The following is a 19,496-nucleotide window of genomic DNA, read 5'->3' as shown; positions in this document are numbered from 1 at the left end:
AACTATTTTATAGTTACAAATTAATATAACGTATATATGAGAAATACATGAAAATGACGTAGGTACAGAGTGTATCATATTTGACGATAAATCGAAAAATCTTTTGCGAGCATAATCGAATCATTGAGCAGCGATTTAACGTAACGCATTTGTCGATCGTCCGCTGCATCCCAGCCATTCTAAAGAACTCTGGAGGTGAGAAAGGGAAGAAAAACATCGCTTCTCAAATCTTACGGCCCCATGCAAGTGCGTCCCAAGACAGGTCTCAGGTGCGCCAATGGCTGCCGTTGACGTAAAATTTGTCAGCGAGTTCCCACATTAAATTTTCGTAGTACGCGGTTACGATCCTACGTAAATTCAAACCAATTCGCATACATATTATACATGGTGCCGTGAGCCGGCTGTGAACGTCCAATAAGCAAATTGAATGGCTCGAAAGAGGGAGTTGACGCGCGCTATATCTAAATATTCGACGCCGGTGTTCCATGAGAAATTCATGATAGAGACGTCGCGAAAAATCTTTCTCTCGTTCTTTCGAATCGAGTTTCCAGAATACGTCTATCCCCACCCGGAAAATCTCCGTGGATTTAAATATCTCTCGGTCGGAGTTGTAAGAAAGTAAATAGAAGATTTCTTTAAGTAAGTAACAAGTAAATTACGAACTTTACACTTTCATTTAAATGTTTAACTCCTAATCGATTTCTTGTTTACGTATTTTATACGAGATGGAATCGTATTACGTGGTAGCCATGTACAGCTTGCATAATTTATTTATGCTGATTTTTCTCAGATTTAATGCTTTTATAATTTTACGATCATTTGTTATGATAATGCGCACATTGTTCAAAATATATGCTTTCTTCTTTCAGGTGTATTTTACACCCACTGATGAGTTTTATTTAGCTATCACACGTATATATAGTCTATATTATTTTTCAGTATCAAATCTTTATCTTTATCAGTATCCGCAATTCTGATTATATCTAGCTAGAGATGTAAATTTGACCTTTATCAGAGATCAATAAAAGAGAGAAATTCCTTCCGTTTCCGACTAACTATTATCACCGGAGCATGAGCCCGGATATGATCGTAAGATGTCACGTTTATCATACATCGTTGAATTTAACTTTGCTTTAACTTTATAATATAATAAAGACAAGTCCTCGATCAAAATGGTTTCATTGATATTTTTATAATAATAATAACATATATAATAAATAAATAAATAATAAACATATGCATAATAAAATAAAATTTATAATAAATTTATAATACAATAAAATTCATTAAAACATTAACATTCATTGACATTCATATTATGTACATTATTTAATTGATTGATAACTTGGATTTACCAATCAAAATAAAAGTGTGCGTGTTCCATCGTGTCATATTATATGTATAAACGGATAGGCTACAAAAAATTAAGATTAACATCAGCGTTTATTGTTATAAGAATAAGTTGCTCTTAAATTAATGAAATTTAAATTGAAATTCTTTTATATATCTTTCTTTAATTTATGCTTTAATTAATTATTAATATAAAGAATTTTTATCTTAAATATGAAACCAAGATCTTTCAACTTTAGATTAAAGTAAGTTATTAATTGTATAATCTATTGCACTTTTATTAATCTCAATAGCAGAGAGATTCTTTTCCTTAATAGAGAAATGATCTTTCGCGAAAATATGATATCTGCGACCTTTTTTATATCAAGCGTCTTCGTGTCTGTAATGCAAATATTTAACCAAATTCTTTAAAATTTCTTTACTGTAAATCGCGTCGCAACCTGGCAAGAGTATGTTTCGAGTAAAATGCATTCGCGAACGAAAACGTGCGCGCTTTAAGTTTATGAGCTTTCTCGCCGAGGTGGAAATGCGATTTATAGGAGCACGGTGCATCTTTTCGTCGTCGTTGAAAGACTGCGTTCACGGTAGAGGAGAAAAACGCAGTAGATGCGAACCTCTGGATCTCTCGAATTATTATTCTTGTTGCATAAGAAGAAATATCAAACAAGCTTTGCGTTCGCCTCTTGCTGCTAACGCTGGTAAATTAATATCGCACCGGTGTCTCGTACGCAAAACGTCATTTCGGCTTATTTCGGGTTATCCATACTTGCTCCGCCTGGAATCCCACTGCGAAGATAAATCAGCACCCGCGATAATTTTCAAAGCATCAGCATGGTGTACACGCTTGGCGATGAGGAGTAAAAGTTTCTAAATTTCCACGTAACCGAATAGTCTTGTTTAATGCGATCAATCTCGATTACAGTCTTCTTCATTGTTGTGAAAACAATGTCGAGCATAGGATATCCCAGAGATATCGCGTTTCCTTTCAATCAGGAATTCTTTGATGAATTTTTAGCCGACTTTTCATTAATAAGAGATCACGTTTACAGATGATTTTTAACGAAATTGAGCATTGACAGAGCGTAAATAGATGACGAGTTTAATTAATTCCGCTTCTTAATAACTTGTATACATATATAAAGAAAATCATTACATATACGCATATAAAGGAAAAACAAATAAAAAACTCATGTATTGTAAAAGAATAATAATGCAAAAAATCTATAGCTAGAAAAATAAGACATATCTTTCGTAGTGATTGTTACAATACTTGAAAGTAATTCGTGCAAATCGACAGGATCAATCTCTCGAGCTCAATAAAATTCCTGGCAAGTAATCGCTTTACATTCGAACGGAATCTCTGCACACACGATGGTGCACACCAACGAAACGAATCGCAACGAACGTAGCAGATTATTATTATTATTATTATACACAATTTGGGTTTGCTCTCGCTTAGTTTCGGCCAGGACTTCCGCATGTGCGGCGGAGGTATATTTGATTGCTCTCTATGTGCCCCTTAAATCATAGTGCTTTGCAGCACGTAAACGAGGCGATTCATCGGCATGTAACCCATGCTGCGCCTTCGTGTTTCGGACGAGAATCCTCGTGGGTGGTACCAGCTCGTGCGAAGCGTGTCTCGCGAACGTTCGATGCTCCCCTGGGAGGATTTTCATTCCTCCTCTCCGCAGTCTCTTCGCGACTTACCCCCTTTCTCTTTCCTTTACTTTTTCTCTTTGCTGCCGATTTCGCGGGACAGCAATTTTTCGCGGGAAAATTCGCGACACGCGCCACCGCTTCTCCGAAGAATTTTCTCGCGCTTCCCTGGAAAAGCACTCTCCTGATATTTGTCGTACGAATTTTCTCGGGACATCCATGAAACATGATGTGCTGTAAACGGAATTGGAGGGTAAATTGGATTTTAACTCTGGCTAGATCAAAGAGATAAGGTTGTTTATACCCAGTGTAAATGATTGATACAAGAATATTCTTAGGTAACATTTTGTGATTAAATTCATTTATGTGATTCTAAAAATATTCTGTTTTTAAATTGATAGTACATAATAAAGTGACGAAATTAAATCTACTATAAATAATAATAATTTTATATATGGAGGATCGTACGTGTAATAAGAGAAAACTCAACTACATTTTTAATATTGTTAAATATTATTACATATAGCTGTTTATATAATTTTATTTACGGAACTACAAAAGAACAATTTCGAGGAATCGATTTTATTTATACGCTGTATTTATACACAGTTACACTTATTATAAAATAAAATTTTTCTTTTTTAATCCAATATATCCTCCAATTCCACTTTCACTGGTCGCGTGGTTTTATACGCCCCGAAGAAATTTAATAATGCTTTTGTCAATCGCGGTGATCCTTTTCTAAATGTTTTCCCAAAAACATCAGGACAGCCAGGGATCATCGTACAGCCATCCGCTTAATTATCGAAAGGCATTTTCGATCTCTTCGTAAGCAGAGAACGATTTGCAAAACGGCGATCGCGACTAGTATAATCCCATCTTGTTCAGGCCACCGCTCAACCGGGAAGAGTGCGATGGACCGAAGTTAACTGAAAAATGTACCAGCTTGACGATACAAATGACGACATTCACTGGCATCGTTAGAGAGGAAACAAAGCAGACGAAGCCTTTTTTCCCATACGACTATGTATGCGTATATCACAGTAACATCTGTACATACACGCATCTGTATGTGACAGTAACAGATTATGCGAGGAATTTTAATTTTCGCGAAAGCACCAGGTCGCTGTCATTTATTCTCACATGTGTTCGCTTCGACGCTAGTCATATGCTCATTGAAATTCGTCTATCCGCGTCTATACATATCGTAAGGCGGATTCGCGCGTGCGAGCGAATACGGCACGCTCGGAGGTTGCACGGACCATGAAGACGACGAGCGCGAAGAGGACGCGCAGCTGGGAAACGCGGTTTCGGTTAGGAGCGCCTTCATAAATATGCAGAACCAATTACGGGCCCCACACCGCCGTCACGTCGTTCCCGTCCCCGTGGTTGCCACCACCGAGAGAGTGGAATCTCTCTGCCGAGGTGGCCCTCCCGAAGCAAACGGAGCTTTAATTCGGCCGCATTTCTTCACTCGCTCGGAAATCACCGCGCTCGGCGGCAAAGGTGGTCCCTGGCTGTACGTGGATGCCCGCGGGAACCGGACCCACCCAGGGGGCAAAGGAGGATGGGAACGGATAATATCACGATAATGAGGGAAATTAATTATCGCGCGTAACGCGATTCATCGTCCGCTTAAACGCACTAGTGATGACGCTCGCGAGCTGGTTCGTGCCATGCTTAATCGAAATATAATTTCTAAGTATAGGGAATTAACGGAATTATATAGAAACTGCGTTTGCACCGAGAGAAATTATCGCAACCACTAATTTAAAACTAATTTAGTTTCTATAAACTAGGAAATTATTGAGCATTAGGGATTCAAAGACAAACCATGGAAATACAATTTAGAGTTAAAAGAACGGAAATTAAATTAAAATGAAATAATCTCCTATGTATTTTTTGTCCGTAAACTTGCGATTGTAGAAAGACTGAAATTTTGTTCGAGAAAGTTTCTTTTTATATTTAAAAAAAAAAAAGACAAGGTGTCTATTTCTGATTGATTCTCGAAATCGAATGCTCGATCCTTATAATTAGATTGCTTTGGGTCGCCTGTGCTTATTGTAGCTAGATTGGAAAGACCTGGTAAATTTTATCTCGAAATGGAACGCTCGGAATGTTCTCGTGCTATAAAATAACTATTACGCAATTTTTAGCTGTCGCGATTCGAGATCTCGATTGCACTTTGTCGGTAGGAATTAGGAATTATCAATTTGTAATAAATTGATTTAAATAATTATATCTTCGATTCTTTTTTATCTTTGTATTGACGATCAAATTAATATCTTTAGATGATTTGAAGGTTGTATCTACAGTTTTTATATGTACATAAATATAATAGATATAGATATTAATGACACTTTATAGACTTGAGTTTCCTCATTGATATGATTGACAAGTCAGGAATTTTTATAATATAAATAATAATTGAAAATTTCTCTCTCAATAATTATTTTTTTATATATTTTTTGTAACTGTACTAGTACTTAAAAAAAGTAGTTATTCAATTATTTGTATACCTACGCACATACATATCATTATTTTTTCAAATAATAAGTAACAATTTTGAAACTGCACGCTTATCCTTTCAGAGAGAATTTACTAATTGATATAAAAAAATAATTATTACATTGAATCAAAAAATTCCATGTATGTAATAACGTATCAAGCATCCAGGCGAATATATTTTAATTTGTTCGCTATCGGAAACTTTTTCATGGTAAATGAATTTTAGGAATTTTTGATACAGGATGGAGCGTTGCCTGCGTAAAGGAATTTGTTTATATTTCTTTTCATATCTTTGTTTTGAAAACCACGATAGCATTTAAAATACTCTTCCATTATATGATTTGCATAACATATGCATTATTTTTCAATTAATAAAATTCAGTGATTTTTTTCATCATTAACATTCTTCATTTTAAAAATAATGAATACATTATCGTTGAAGAAATGTAGAATATAATAATACCTGAGGCGCACGAGCACATTTTTCTTTAAATTCGTGCATAAATTTTCTCTTAAAATTAAAATCCTGATTCTTCGCCGACCGCCAAACGAAGTCGAACACATTAATTGTAACAACACATTTCCACGCCGAGAAGAAATACGTGATTACATTCGCGACTGAAAAATTTGCAGAAATTTTTTTTGTCTAACAAACTGTTTGTCGATATCTGGTCTGTCATTAATCGCAAAGAAAATGACTGGGATACCACACGGTTAATCTTTATGTTTACATTTTACTTCCCGTATTCCACGTTCGGCAAACTTTGATGGCATTTAAAATACTCTGTATCAATATATTATTTGCATAATACGCGCATAATTATTTTTCCATCGATAATAATGCGAAGATGGATATTCATCACCGCTGAGAGAGCGATTATTACATTATCGTCGGTTGTGCAGATTGCGTAGGACGTAATAATACCCGACGCGCGTCACCCTGCGAGAGAGCACATTTTAATCCGAACATGCGTGCGTTCCTTCTCTCTCTCTCTTTCTTTCAGATTCTTCTCTTTGGCGGCAAAATAAAGTCAAACACACACGTAAAGACACATTTCCGCGCGCCGGTAGGGTATGAGGTAAGAGTGACGGACGTTTTAATTACGCGACTCCTCTGGGCAAACCGTAGCAGTGCGTTAATCGTACGGATTCTGCAATGGAGTGTGCTACGGCGTACTAACGACGAAATAAAGGCGGCGACGAGGAGCTTTGCAGGCGGGGACGACAGCAGAGAAGGAGGCTGGGGGTATTGCAGATTACGCGAAAGACTTTCATAATATTCGGCGTTTAAAATTCTCGCATAATATCCGACTGCGCGCGGCAGCACGACAGCGAGAAAAAGAAGATGGTGAAGGAACAGGACCACGAAAAAAAGGAGCAAGAAGAAGAAGAAGTCAGGGTAGAGAGGCATGCGTCGCCCCGGGCATCTTGGGATAGGACTCTGTTTCTTGTTTGTTTTAGCGCGTGCTTCGATGTGCATTCGTTTGCGTAGCTATGCAGATGTATGCGTGCATTATACACGCGCGCGTTATCAACTTTATCGTACAGTCGTTTCACTTTAGAGTAGACGAGGGTTTAAGCAGTGTGCCCATTAATCTCCCGTTTATGATTCCTGCAAGATTTTCGCGATGACATTAACCTCGTTCAATAGAATGTTTCGCAAGAATTCTTTTCAAGTTATTCCGGCGAAAGGAGGTGTATATATTCCCTTTTTATAATAATTTCCAAATGACCAAGTTTCATAATAAATATCACGCGGCCTTTGGAAAGATGATTTATACCTCGTCATTCAAACAAATAATTTGCAAAGTTATATAAAGAGATTACTTTTTTAATGCTAGATGTTGTAGAAGATATACTTCTCCATTTGTTAGTTTAATATTTTTCATTTCTTCGTTATTATTAAAAATTAAATTTTTAATAGAGAGACATATTTATAATTATGTTAACATATTTTTCAATTTATAATTAACGAAGCAGAAAAGATGAAAAATTTTTAATCAGTAATATATTGTACTAAACTTTTAATTTTAATTGTTTAAAATTCAGTATGATTATGAAAATGTTTGAGAATGATAAATTATTTAAAGTGGAATTAAAATATTGAGTTATAGAAAGACGATCGACGAGGACCGAGCAAGAAGATACTCTCGCAAAAATTTCATGCCATACGTTATTTTCAGTTTGTCAGTTTCTCATTGCGGATTCCGCTATCTTTTTTTTTTTTTTTCTTTGCGGAGAAGCCAATCTGTTCCTCGCCTCGTTATTATTCAGTGAGTGCGAGGATTCGCACTTGGCGGCGCCCTTTAATTAGCAGTATAAAGCAACGTAAGCGATGCAATATCGTCGGATTACAATTTCGGTTTGCCGTTCCCCTCTCATGGCACGAAATTCAGCCACTCGACGCGGCGACGATTACGAAAACATGGCGCAAGTTTTATCTCTCCCACAAATTTGCTATCGCGGACCGGGGTTGCCCGTACCGGCCATAAAAACAACGCGGCCCTGTCCATTGAATACAAATAAGATGTTCGCACCGGGAGGGATCGATAATGGAAGTTAATAAAAGCGGTAGATATCCCTCTTTCAATTCATCACCGGTGCCATTTGCACAGTGAAAACAAGTATTTCTTATGTGTAAAGTATGCTTAAGAAATTTCCGCCGCATATTTATATATGCGGTCGTTTAAAATTAATATATACACCGCGGAAAATAATTAGAGGGTCACTTCTTCACTGTTACATAAAATAAATTAAATTCTTCAGCGGAAAAAATAGAAAAATATGCGTATATGTTACATTATACGCAATATATATATTTTGTCTCTTATTCCAGATTTTTAGAAAACGTACACGGAAAAAAAATCAGCTACCCCATAGCTAAATTTTAACTGTCCATATATTACACATGAAATTTAGTTATCATGCTTAAATTTTAGCTATGACAACTAATATTTTTTAGCTATAACGGTTCTCCGTTAAACTATGGCTAAAAAATATTAGTTACCATAGCTAAAATTTAGGCACGATAACTAAATTTCAGGTTGTAATATATGGAAAAAAAAAGTTAGCTACCATAGCTAAATTTTAGCTGTCCATATATTACACATGAAATTTAGTTATCAATGCTTAAATTTTAGCTATGACAACTAATATTTTTTAGCTATAACATTCTATGGTAAAAATATTAGTTACTACAGCTAAAATTTAGGCATGATAACTAAATTTCAGGTTGTAATATATGGAAAAAAAAATTAGCTACCATAGCTAAATTTTAGCTGTCCATATATTACACATGAAATTTAGTTATCAATGCTTAAATTTTAGCTATGACAACTAATATTTTTTAGCTATAACATTCCATGGTAAAAATATTAGTTACCATAGCTAAAATTTAGGCACGATAACTAAATTTCAGGTTGCAATATATGGACAGCTAAAATTTAGCTATGGTAGCTAATTCTTTTTTTCCGTGATATTCTGAAATTTAAAAGAATTTTCTATTTATTGATACATCGCGTTTATTGATCGATTCTTCTCTTGTAAAGGCGCGCAATCTCGACTGAAGAACCAAACAAATTCGATATCCGATCTATCCGATGACTGCTTAATTAATAAGTGTTAATCGTGATGAAAGAAACTGACATAAAGTGAAGTGGTGTGTGCGTTAATTAACCGAGACAGCGCATTCCTTTAACGGCAGCGGCAACAGTTAATCGGACCTTCCCTGCTAATTGATATAAACATTTACGCCCGCGAAGCTTCGGTCTCCCACTCCTCTCCCCAATGGCTAATTGACAAACGTTAATTACAGTTCGTGTAAGGCTGAAGAGACTGTCAAAATCGAGTCTGTGGATGGACACGCGAATTCGCCGCGTCGGATAATTAAGATCCCGCAGTCCCGGAATTCGAATTCCGATCCGGACGGATTCCGCGCCCATATTTATCTAATTAGCCGTTCGGCTAACGAGCTCCGCGAACAGAGACATAGAGTATGAGAGAGAGAGAGAGGCGCGGAAAGAGAGAATCAAGTTTCAATTAATCCCCTCCCTTCCTTCGATACGCATCAATTAAATCATCGTGGATTTTCCATTATCCTGCTGGTAGTTTCGATGTAATCGATTTGATATCGGTTGCATATCGCCGCGAATTTATCTTCGTCCATTTTATATTCTCCCAGATTATGTAATAATAATAATTAGTGATACGATAATAATCGCTAAATATTCATATTGATATAATTCAAATAGTATCATTTTTTTTTTTGTAACAAATCATTCAAATGAAATGTTTTTTTTCCTCGGTAAAGAGAAAAATTTGTTTGATTAAAAACAAGTATTAATCTTTTTCACATCTCTTTGAGTGAATGCTTATGATATGATTCAGAAAAAAATATATATACAGCGATTCTCCAAGTAATGTTTTCACGTAATTTCTGACCATATATCTTCAGTTTTTTATGCATTTAATAAGGAAAGTTATTTGAGTAGAATCATTATAGAGTTTTCATAGTCGTTCTTATATAAATTCTTAAGCGAACGTTATGCGTAATGTGATGTTTGACAAATAATATCGCAGTACTTCAGGATCACAAGTGATGTTATTCAATATTCGCATTGAGGCTTTGTATCGTTAGCCCGTCTATCCGGATTGGCGATACTCTAGAGTGCTTGCAAACGACGGTGCGATATCTGCGGCGACCACGTGTACATATTGCAGGTACAATACTCCCTGCCATTCTATTCTGACAGCACTATACGACCGGGGGTGACTATAACCGATTCCATTTATCTGCGATCGCCCTTCGCAATCGCAATCGCTCTGTTGACCGTCTTATTTTATCGGTGCGACGATACTATCAATTCAGCACTATACCTTTTAATTCCGCAATTAAATGATGCAGGCTGGACCATTGGCTAAACCTTTCAACTAAATTACCATTTTGTTACTTAAACATATATTAGTATTTAAGTCAAATTTATACGTTTCGTCATTTAACATGTATTACTTAATTTAAATATTTTTATATGTTCAATTAGCAAAATAATCATAATTTAGTTTAGTCGAATTAACAATCTTTTTCAGTGCAGTAACATTTGAACGGTCCGTTTACATTTATCACACACTGAGAATATGGGAGAATATTGGAAGAATTTTATAAGAGTTTCTCTGATTAATATTTATCACAATAAAAATATTAATCTCTATCACAAATAAGATATAAAAAATATGTTCGATTAATTTTACTATGTATACATATTAATCTTTTTTATCGTGGGAAATATTAATCAGAGAAACTTATAAAAAATTCTTATTATCCTACGATTACCATAATTTTGAGGACAAATTCTAAGCGAAAATTCTCTCCGTGCATAAATGTATACGAGTTATATAATAAATATAATTAATTATTTTTCTTTCATACTCCTCGAGCTACGATAATAAAGATAACAGTATAATATGAGACGAGCGATCGAGAATCGTTATAGCATAAACTTCATAATTTATAAACTTCACTTAAAGTACTAGTGCGATGGGATTTTTGCTACCGCACGTTGTCCTCGAGGGAGCTGCCCCTAGATGTGTTCGGCCGGCACGACGGGTGGCGAACTACTTGGCAGGTAAAAAGGGATAAAAATCGTGAGCGATTCGTCCACAGCAAATCGTTGGATCGTCGTGTCATGTCCCTCCTGCGGTCGCCTCCGTTTCCCGGCCGCATCCTCCCGATAAGGTTTTCCATTTCCCCCTACTCCCAAAGCTCCCTAGGGGAAGCAACCCCCTCGTAGGATTGGCCCCGAGACTCTCGTCTTCTCCGATTCTGCCTTTGAATTATGGCTCACAGATATCCTGGACCCTGGTGGTTATATCAAGCCGACGTTACGTACATGTACGTGTATGCTTTCGGTGTTTCATAAATATATGTGTCAGCAGATACGCGTTCCCTCGACGTTTCGAAATTTGTCTGTCAAAGATTTTCTTAATCGCTATCGATCGATATATACGTATATTCTTCGTAAGAAGAGAAATATACATTTGCAATTAAAATGTAAGCGTAAAGAGAGAGCTCTTTCAATTCATTTTCTAATAATTTTTAAATAACCATAACACGCCGCGTATAAATGAACCATAAGAAAAGACGGGTCTCGTTGAAAAGATCTGCTACTCATTTTGTAAATCCGCATACATGTATGTATGTTTGTATGTATGTATGTATGCGTCTGCGTAAAATTTGTGTGCATATTACCTAGGCATAAATATACGCGCATACGCGATTGATGTGCATGTGCACCAAGAAGTAGCGCCTTGCGAAGGAGAGCGAGACGTCCATCGGACGATTCTCTGACAGCGGCCGCCACGAATCCACTTCCGAGGGAAAATCAAGTTCCGGTGGGTGGTCCGATTTAGCTGCGTTTTATCATATTTTATTATACATGAGGGAACGTTTCTTCCCGTTGACTCCTTAGCTCGCTCTTCCGCGTCAGACACGGCAGATGGAGTTTCCTCGAATCTTCCTCGAGTGCGGTGCGCTCAATCGATTTCTCTCTCTCTCTTTCTCTATCGTCAAGATGCATCTTCAAGTCCGAAATTTCAAACTGATCGATATCATTTTTTTTTTGGCCGACGATATTTTCGATCTCTCGATTTTATGTTGCAGTCGCGATATACTTGCGATTGGATGAATTGAGTGACACAAAAAAGCAAAGTTCGTTTCCAATTTCCTACAATGAAAAAGATACATGATCTCTATATTTTTATTTTAAGTAATACATTGTACATACATATATTTAAATTTAACGTAGATTTAATTTGTACAATTATAAGAAATTTAATTTATAGAATTATAAGATTTATGATACTATAATAATATCCCGGAAATACCTGTATTTATAACGTAAATGTCTATGTTAAAACTTTACAAATTCGTTATTTGTGTCTTAAATTAAGAGAATCTGATATAACTGTCAGAATATCAACAAAATCTCTCATTTAAATATTAAGGACATTTACATTTTAAGTTAGATTAAGAATCTGACAATTTGCATAGAATTGATAGTATTATTGAACTTTTTAAGATAAGAGAATAAGATAATTATAATAATTTTATGTATATTACACGTAAAAAATAAACTCAAATTTATTCTCCCTTTCTCTCTCTCTTTCTCTCTCTCTCATATGCTAGTGCTTCATTCATCTATTTTAGCAACGCAGGCAGTAAAATCAGGAAATGGAAACTATTCGAAGAACGTGAGTAGTTCGCCTGGACTGAATTACGCGAGAATTTGCTCTCCGATCGGGGATTCGAACCATCGCTTTTTGCGAGTTGCACAGGTTAAACCCATTCGCGCGTCACGGCGATTATGTTTTCACCAGTGGCATAATTAGCGTCGAGAGAGTGGCTTACCATTGAGTTCGAGAGGTACACATTAAATATAGATCTAAATACACAAACGCAAACAGAGAATTCGATTCTCTCGTTCGGGATATCGGCCTGGGAATTCGCGACACGTTCGCCACAATCACAATCACAATCGGAATTAAGCTTCGCGAGACATTAATTATCGATTTGGATGTACAAATATTTTATTAAACCTCTCAACTTTTGATTAAGGCAATATCGTCCGAGATTTCAAATTTATATTAAAAAAATAAGGTGTAACTCTTAGGAGAAATACATCATTTCAACGCTAATTTCATTAAACAATAATTAACATATTATAATAATATATTTAAATATAAAACGAGAAAATGTCACGTAATAATTTTCATTATTGTTTTGTATTTTTCATTGCTTTGAAGTTTATAAGAAATTATTTTCTGCTTAAAAATTTATAGCGATGTTACATACGTGTTATTATAAGTATTTGCATTAAATTGAATTATACAAAAAACAAATAATAGAGAAAGCCAGTGACAATTTTGTTCAAAGAGATTCTTAATTTTCACTTACTTAAGGATACATAAAATATGTGAATTTATATTTAATTTAAATTATTAATTAAATTATTTAATAATTAATATAATATAATATATTATTATTAATTATAATATAACATAATATAATGAATTAATAATTTTTAATTGATTTATTAATTAAATCAATTTAATTAAATAATCAATTAAAGTTATAGTTACATTATTATACTTTTTAAAAATCTGAAAAATAAACATTTCTTATACTGAACATTTATCAACGAAAGTTCATTATTTTATTCTTCAATACATACTCAAGAATAAGTAAAGTATACTTCGCGAATGTAACGTAAAATTCCTTTTTTTGTTATAGATAAATAAAAATTCTACAAAATTAAAAATTGCGCGTAGGGCAATTACGCGCGAAGCGCAGCCTTGACAGTCACTGCTCATTACATCGATCAAGAAGTACGCACGAGCCTGTCAGGAGGACCCCCCACAGCGACCAATCACCGAGCGTTACGTCACGGCAGGACGCGCGACAGCGCCACTCATTATCCTAGTTCCGCGTATTGCGCAACGCGAGCCACGCGCAGCCACGGTAAATCTTATTATCGATCAATACGCGCGGCGCGTGACGCATCGACCCTGCTGCTCGATCACAGTATCCGGTTCGTTCTCTTTCGTCATCAGCCATTACACGGGACGGAGGGTGCTTATCGCTGGCTGACTCGTGATCTCGCGTTTTCGGTATATTTATACTCGTCTCGATGAATGTCGCGTAGTTCGATATCGCGAGTGCCGAAATTAAACAACGGGCGATCGTCTCGTCGTCTTAATCGAGTCACCTTGGGACAGCCATTGTTTCGTGTTCTGGAACCGTCCATTGTCCGCGCATTATTTCGTCATCGATCGAGCCGTCCGAATCGTCGTTCCTCGTATGATTTCGAATACGAGTGTTTCGTGTTATTTGCGAGTGTGATCCTGTGTCGGAAGTATCGACACGGAAATGCCGAGTATTTCCGTGTGTAGAATAGTGCCGGTGATCGCGATCATACATTGTCCGATTAAGTATACGTTGTCCGCGCCCGTGCATAACCTATCGATCGTGGGGTCCGAATCGTTCCTCGAAGGATTTTATTCGCGTTTCTTCTCATTGCGCAATGTTCGCGAAATACGCGTGTAATTCACGCGTCGCGTCGGGAGTGCCGTGAAGTGTCAGGCGATCGTAATTATTTGTTTTCGCGGGTGTGAGTGTTACGAAGCATCCAGAAAGGATTAGGAGCAGGAGCAGGCCGGGAGGCATTGGGCGACAGCGGGGCAACTATAAGGTATAAAAATAAAAACGTTTATTTCTTTACTGCATTGTATGAGATATTCGATATCGTTTCCAGATTTTCAAATAATCTTATATATAGGTATATATATATATATATATATATATACATATACATATACATATACATATATATATAAAATATACATATATACACACACGTATATACATAATTTGAATATTTTGTTTTCAGAAGAGAACGTAGGTTGTATACTACAACTCCGCTGTTGCAGGTATCCGGTATCCGGTGAGTGAGAAATTGTTTTATAACATTTCTTTATTAGTTTTTTAGCCTTTAATTGTCCCCCATTAATTCTTTACAATTTTGATTAAAATCCTTTAAAAAAGTATTTGATTAAAATAATATTTAAAACAGCATTATTGAAAAAATCAATTAAATCTTGTTAATATTAAGTGATAAATATAAGGCCAACTTATCGAGCTGAATATTCGAGATGTTCAGTCAACTACCATTTATTACATGTATAAATTATAAAACTACAGTCATTATATTAAAACTAACGCAAATTACAATCATTCTATAAACGTTTCGACCGCACGCGGTCTTCTTCAGTATAATTATTGAAATATAAATTCTTACAATTCACATGATATCGAAATTTAATTATAGTTATTCACAATCGAGAGTTTTTGAGCAATTAACGCGTGTTTTAATCCGTCCTGTCCAACAATGTTCGCCTCGATATGATCTCTGATTTTGTTCAGATCTCGGATGGTTTCATCGTTAATATGCGAGAAATTAACCCGTTCCGTAGGCGCTGCGATTAATAAAAAATTACCGATCAACGTGTGTCCAAATTATAATATATATCCCCTACAATTGGTAGTATGCTTACCTATCATCGTTCTTCTTGACAATTTTGCTACTTATTAACAGTTATTAAGGATGACACATAACAAACCAACAATACAGAAAGACAGCTCATTTTAAACTCTACTTGATCGGAGAGCGTGCGTGTTTATATATGATCTAATATCTATGTTTTACTCGTTAATGTCCTATTTGTCCTATTATTATTTATTGTTCGCTAATATATCCAAAATATCAAAATACGACTCGCTAAGTAACTCAGTATCTTTGTTTAAATTTAGTCCATTTTTTTGTTCCTTGATATGTAGCATCTCAGAAATGAGTCTTTTATAATAATTATTTTCGTTGTCCATGATCTTAACATTGTCCCAATTAAAAGTATGATGTTCATTTATTATGTGTTCAGAAATTACTGAATGTTTCGTTGAGTCCAACCTAATATTATTTTTATGTTCTTTTATTCGCGTCTGCAATTGCCTCTTTGTTTGGCCTACATAAGATGCATTACAATTATTGCAACTGATCTTATAAACCACATTCGAATTGCATGGATGTTTAGTTTTATCTTTCTGCGCTTTAATAATATTATCCAGTTTGTTGAGACATCTATACCCTACCATACAATTTTTATTTTTCACCGAGGAAACAATCATTTCTGAGATCCTATCTATATACGGAATGACAAAGAATTTTTTATTAACCGAGTCATTTCTTATACTTTTTGTTCTTTCTATGTTGGCCTGTCTCTCTATAATGCTCCCCTTAGATATGATGTGTTCTATCCGATGATTAATTTTGTTAAAAATCAGATCAAGAGGGTAACCATTGCTTCTGAGTATATTAATAATTAACTCCAAATTTTTATTAAAAAATAGTGGATGTGATAGCAATAGACATCTGTCTACAAGGTTATATATTATTCCAATTTTGTGGCATAATGGGTGGTTTGAATAAAATGATAACGTCCTTCCTGAGAAGGTTTCTTTTTGATACCAGTCTATATATATTTTGTTATTAATAATTTTAAGTGATAAATCTAAGAAATTCAAGCTATGATTAACCTCTTGTTCGACCGTGAATTTAAGTCTTTCATGATAGTTGTTAAAATTATTCACAATCTGAGTCATATTAGTCATAGAGGTGGCCACTATTATGTCATCCACATAACGAAAATAAATCAAACATTCCAAATTTAACGCTTTGAGAACTGTATCCTCAAGATCTTGCATAACCAAGTCTGCAATAATTGGTGATAACGGTGACCCCATAGGGGTCCCAAACGTCTGTTTATAAATTATGTCATCAAATGTAAAATATGTAGAAGTCAATATGAATTTTATACCCCCCAAAAATTCGTTTTTCGGTATTTTAGTATTTATTCCAATGTGATCCCATCTATCGTTAATACCGTCAATCGCAAGATCCAGAGGAACGTTCGTAAACAAAGACACCACATCCAAGGAAAACATCCTATCATTCTCATCAATCTTTTTACCAGACAATATGCTGTACAAATCAAAACTATTATTGATATGACTTTTCGCTTTGGGTAGGCTAGTTCGTAAGGTGTTTTGTAAAAACGAAGCCAGCGAGTATAGAGCTGTATCAACCGATGAAACTATGATTCTAACCGGATAGTTTTCCTTATGGATTTTAGGTAATCCATACGCTTTTGGAAGGAGAGAATCACCACAACGTAATTTATAATATTCGTTTTTTGAAATATAATCTTCCTTAAGCCATCTCTTCAACAAATCATTCAAATCGTTCTCTATTTTTTTGCACGGATTTTTTTTGACAATAGTGTAAGTGTTGACATCTTTTAAAACGTTTTCCATTTTGTTAATATAATAAGATCTATCCATCGCAACCGTAGCATTACCTTTGTCCGCGCGTGTGAATAGAACATTCGGATTGTCTTTACAAAATTTTATTAAATCTCTGTGTGCACCAAGTAATTTTTGTTGACTTACGTCATTTTTATCCTTCGTGTTGAGAAGTTGTGCAAATTTTGGAACCGCGATATTTCTGATCGTTGTGAGATTATTAATATTATTTCGTTTGCTATTACTCTCTATGTCCTTGATAAATTCATGTATCGCTGTTTTTTTACTAATATTCGGAAGACAGAATTTATCACCCATTTGCAACAGATTAGAAACGTTAGGCGGAATGTCTGTGTTGGATAGATTAACAAACCATTTTTTATTAGTATTTTCCAAAGGGTTAATTGTATCATTGAGAAATTTATTGGCTTCTATGCTTGGTATTAATTTATGTCTTGTTAATATTATTTAATTAATCAAGACCAAATACTATTTTAAAGGAACAAATCGTATAATTAAACGATTTTCTAATTCAAGCTTTATTTATATGATTAATACTTGTTTATGGTATATAAAATGATTATGGTATATAAAATAATAAATTCGAGAACAGTTTTCTTTATTAGTTTTTTAGCCTTTAATCGTCCCCCATTAATTCTTTACAATTTTGATTAAAATCCTTTAAAATAGTATTTGATTAAAATAATATTTAAAACAGCATTATTGAAAAAATCAATTAAATCTTATTAATATTATTTTAATCAAGACCAAATACTATTTTAAAGGAAAAAAATCGTATAATTAAACGATTTTTTTAATTCTAGCTTTATTTATATGATAAATACTTGTTTATGGTATATAAAATGGTTATGGTATATAAAATAATAATTCAAAAACAGTTTTCTTTATTAGTTTTTTAGCCTTTAATCGTCCCTCATTAATTCTTTACAATTTTGATTAAAATCCTTTAAAATAGTATTTGATTAAAATAATATGTAATACAGCATTATTTAAAATCAATTAAATCTTGTTAATATTATTTTAATCAAGACCAAATACTATTTTAAAGGAAAACATTCGTATAATTAAACGATTTTTTAAATTCAAGCTTTATTTATATGATTAATACTTGTTTATGGTATATAAAATGGTTATGGTACACAGAAAAAAAGCAAGCGTTAAATCAACACTTATATACTCATATTAACGCGTTCAATGTTTCATATATACGCAACAATTTATAATCTTCTTAGAAGAATTTGAAAATCTTGAATTTCAATAATATTATAGTCATATTTCAATACTATTGGGTTGTTCAAAAAGTTATTGCGTTTTTTTCATTTGATTTTCAGGTGCGTTTATTTAATATACGTAATGAACATTAATCAATAATATATTGGCCGTTTTGTTCAATGACCTTTTGCCATCTCTCGGGCAATTTCATAATACCGCGTTCATAAAACTTCCTATCTTTCTCTGCGAGAAACTTGTCAAGGTGCTGTTTGATGAGGTCTTCAGAAGCAAACGTTTTACCGTTCAAGGAGTTTTGCAAGGAGCGAAATAGATGGAAGTCTGATGGCGCAAGGTCTGGGCTATATGGTGGATGTGGCAACACATCCCAACCAAGCTGCAATAATTTTTGCCGAGTGACCAAACTTGTGTGTGGTCTCGCATCGTCGTGGTGAAACACCACACCCTTACGATTGATCAGCTCGGGACGTTTCTGTGCGATGGCATCACTTAATTTCTGTAGCTGCTCACAGTAGACATCGGAATTGATTGTTTTATTCTGTGGAAGCAGCTCATAGAAGACTGGTCCCTTCCAATCCCACCAGATTAACAGCATTACCTTCTTTTGGTGGATGTCCGCCTTTGCTTGCCTTTCCGGTGCTTCATCTCGCTTACTCCAACTCCTTTTTCGGCTCACATTGTTGTAGACAATCCATTTTTCGTCGCCCGTGATCATACGCTTCAAGAACGGATCGTTTTCTTCGCGTTTGGTGAATTGATCGCAGACGTTCATACGCTTTGTCAGATGAATTTCTTTCAACTCATGCGGTACCCAAATATCGAGCTT

The 19,496-nt window shown here is 34.9% G+C and overlaps 1 long non-coding RNA gene across 1 annotated transcript in view; it reads left to right on the top strand.

Moving 5' to 3' along the window:
• The window catches only part of LOC114930770 (uncharacterized), a 140,516-nt gene extending 125,766 nt beyond the window's left edge, over positions 1-14,750 (top strand). The window contains exon 7 of the long non-coding RNA XR_003819533.2: positions 13,799-14,750. This is a non-coding gene — a long non-coding RNA (uncharacterized LOC114930770). The remainder of the gene's footprint in view (positions 1-13,798) is intronic.
• Positions 14,751-19,496: the final 4,746 nt, after the last annotated feature.

Source organism: Nylanderia fulva, unplaced genomic scaffold (genome assembly GCF_048542155.1).
Source record: "Nylanderia fulva isolate GAGA-0341 unplaced genomic scaffold, ASM4854215v1 Scaffold38, whole genome shotgun sequence".
Lineage (NCBI taxonomy): Eukaryota > Metazoa > Arthropoda > Insecta > Hymenoptera > Formicidae > Nylanderia > Nylanderia fulva.
This window is presented reverse-complemented; position numbering and strand designations above follow the sequence as displayed.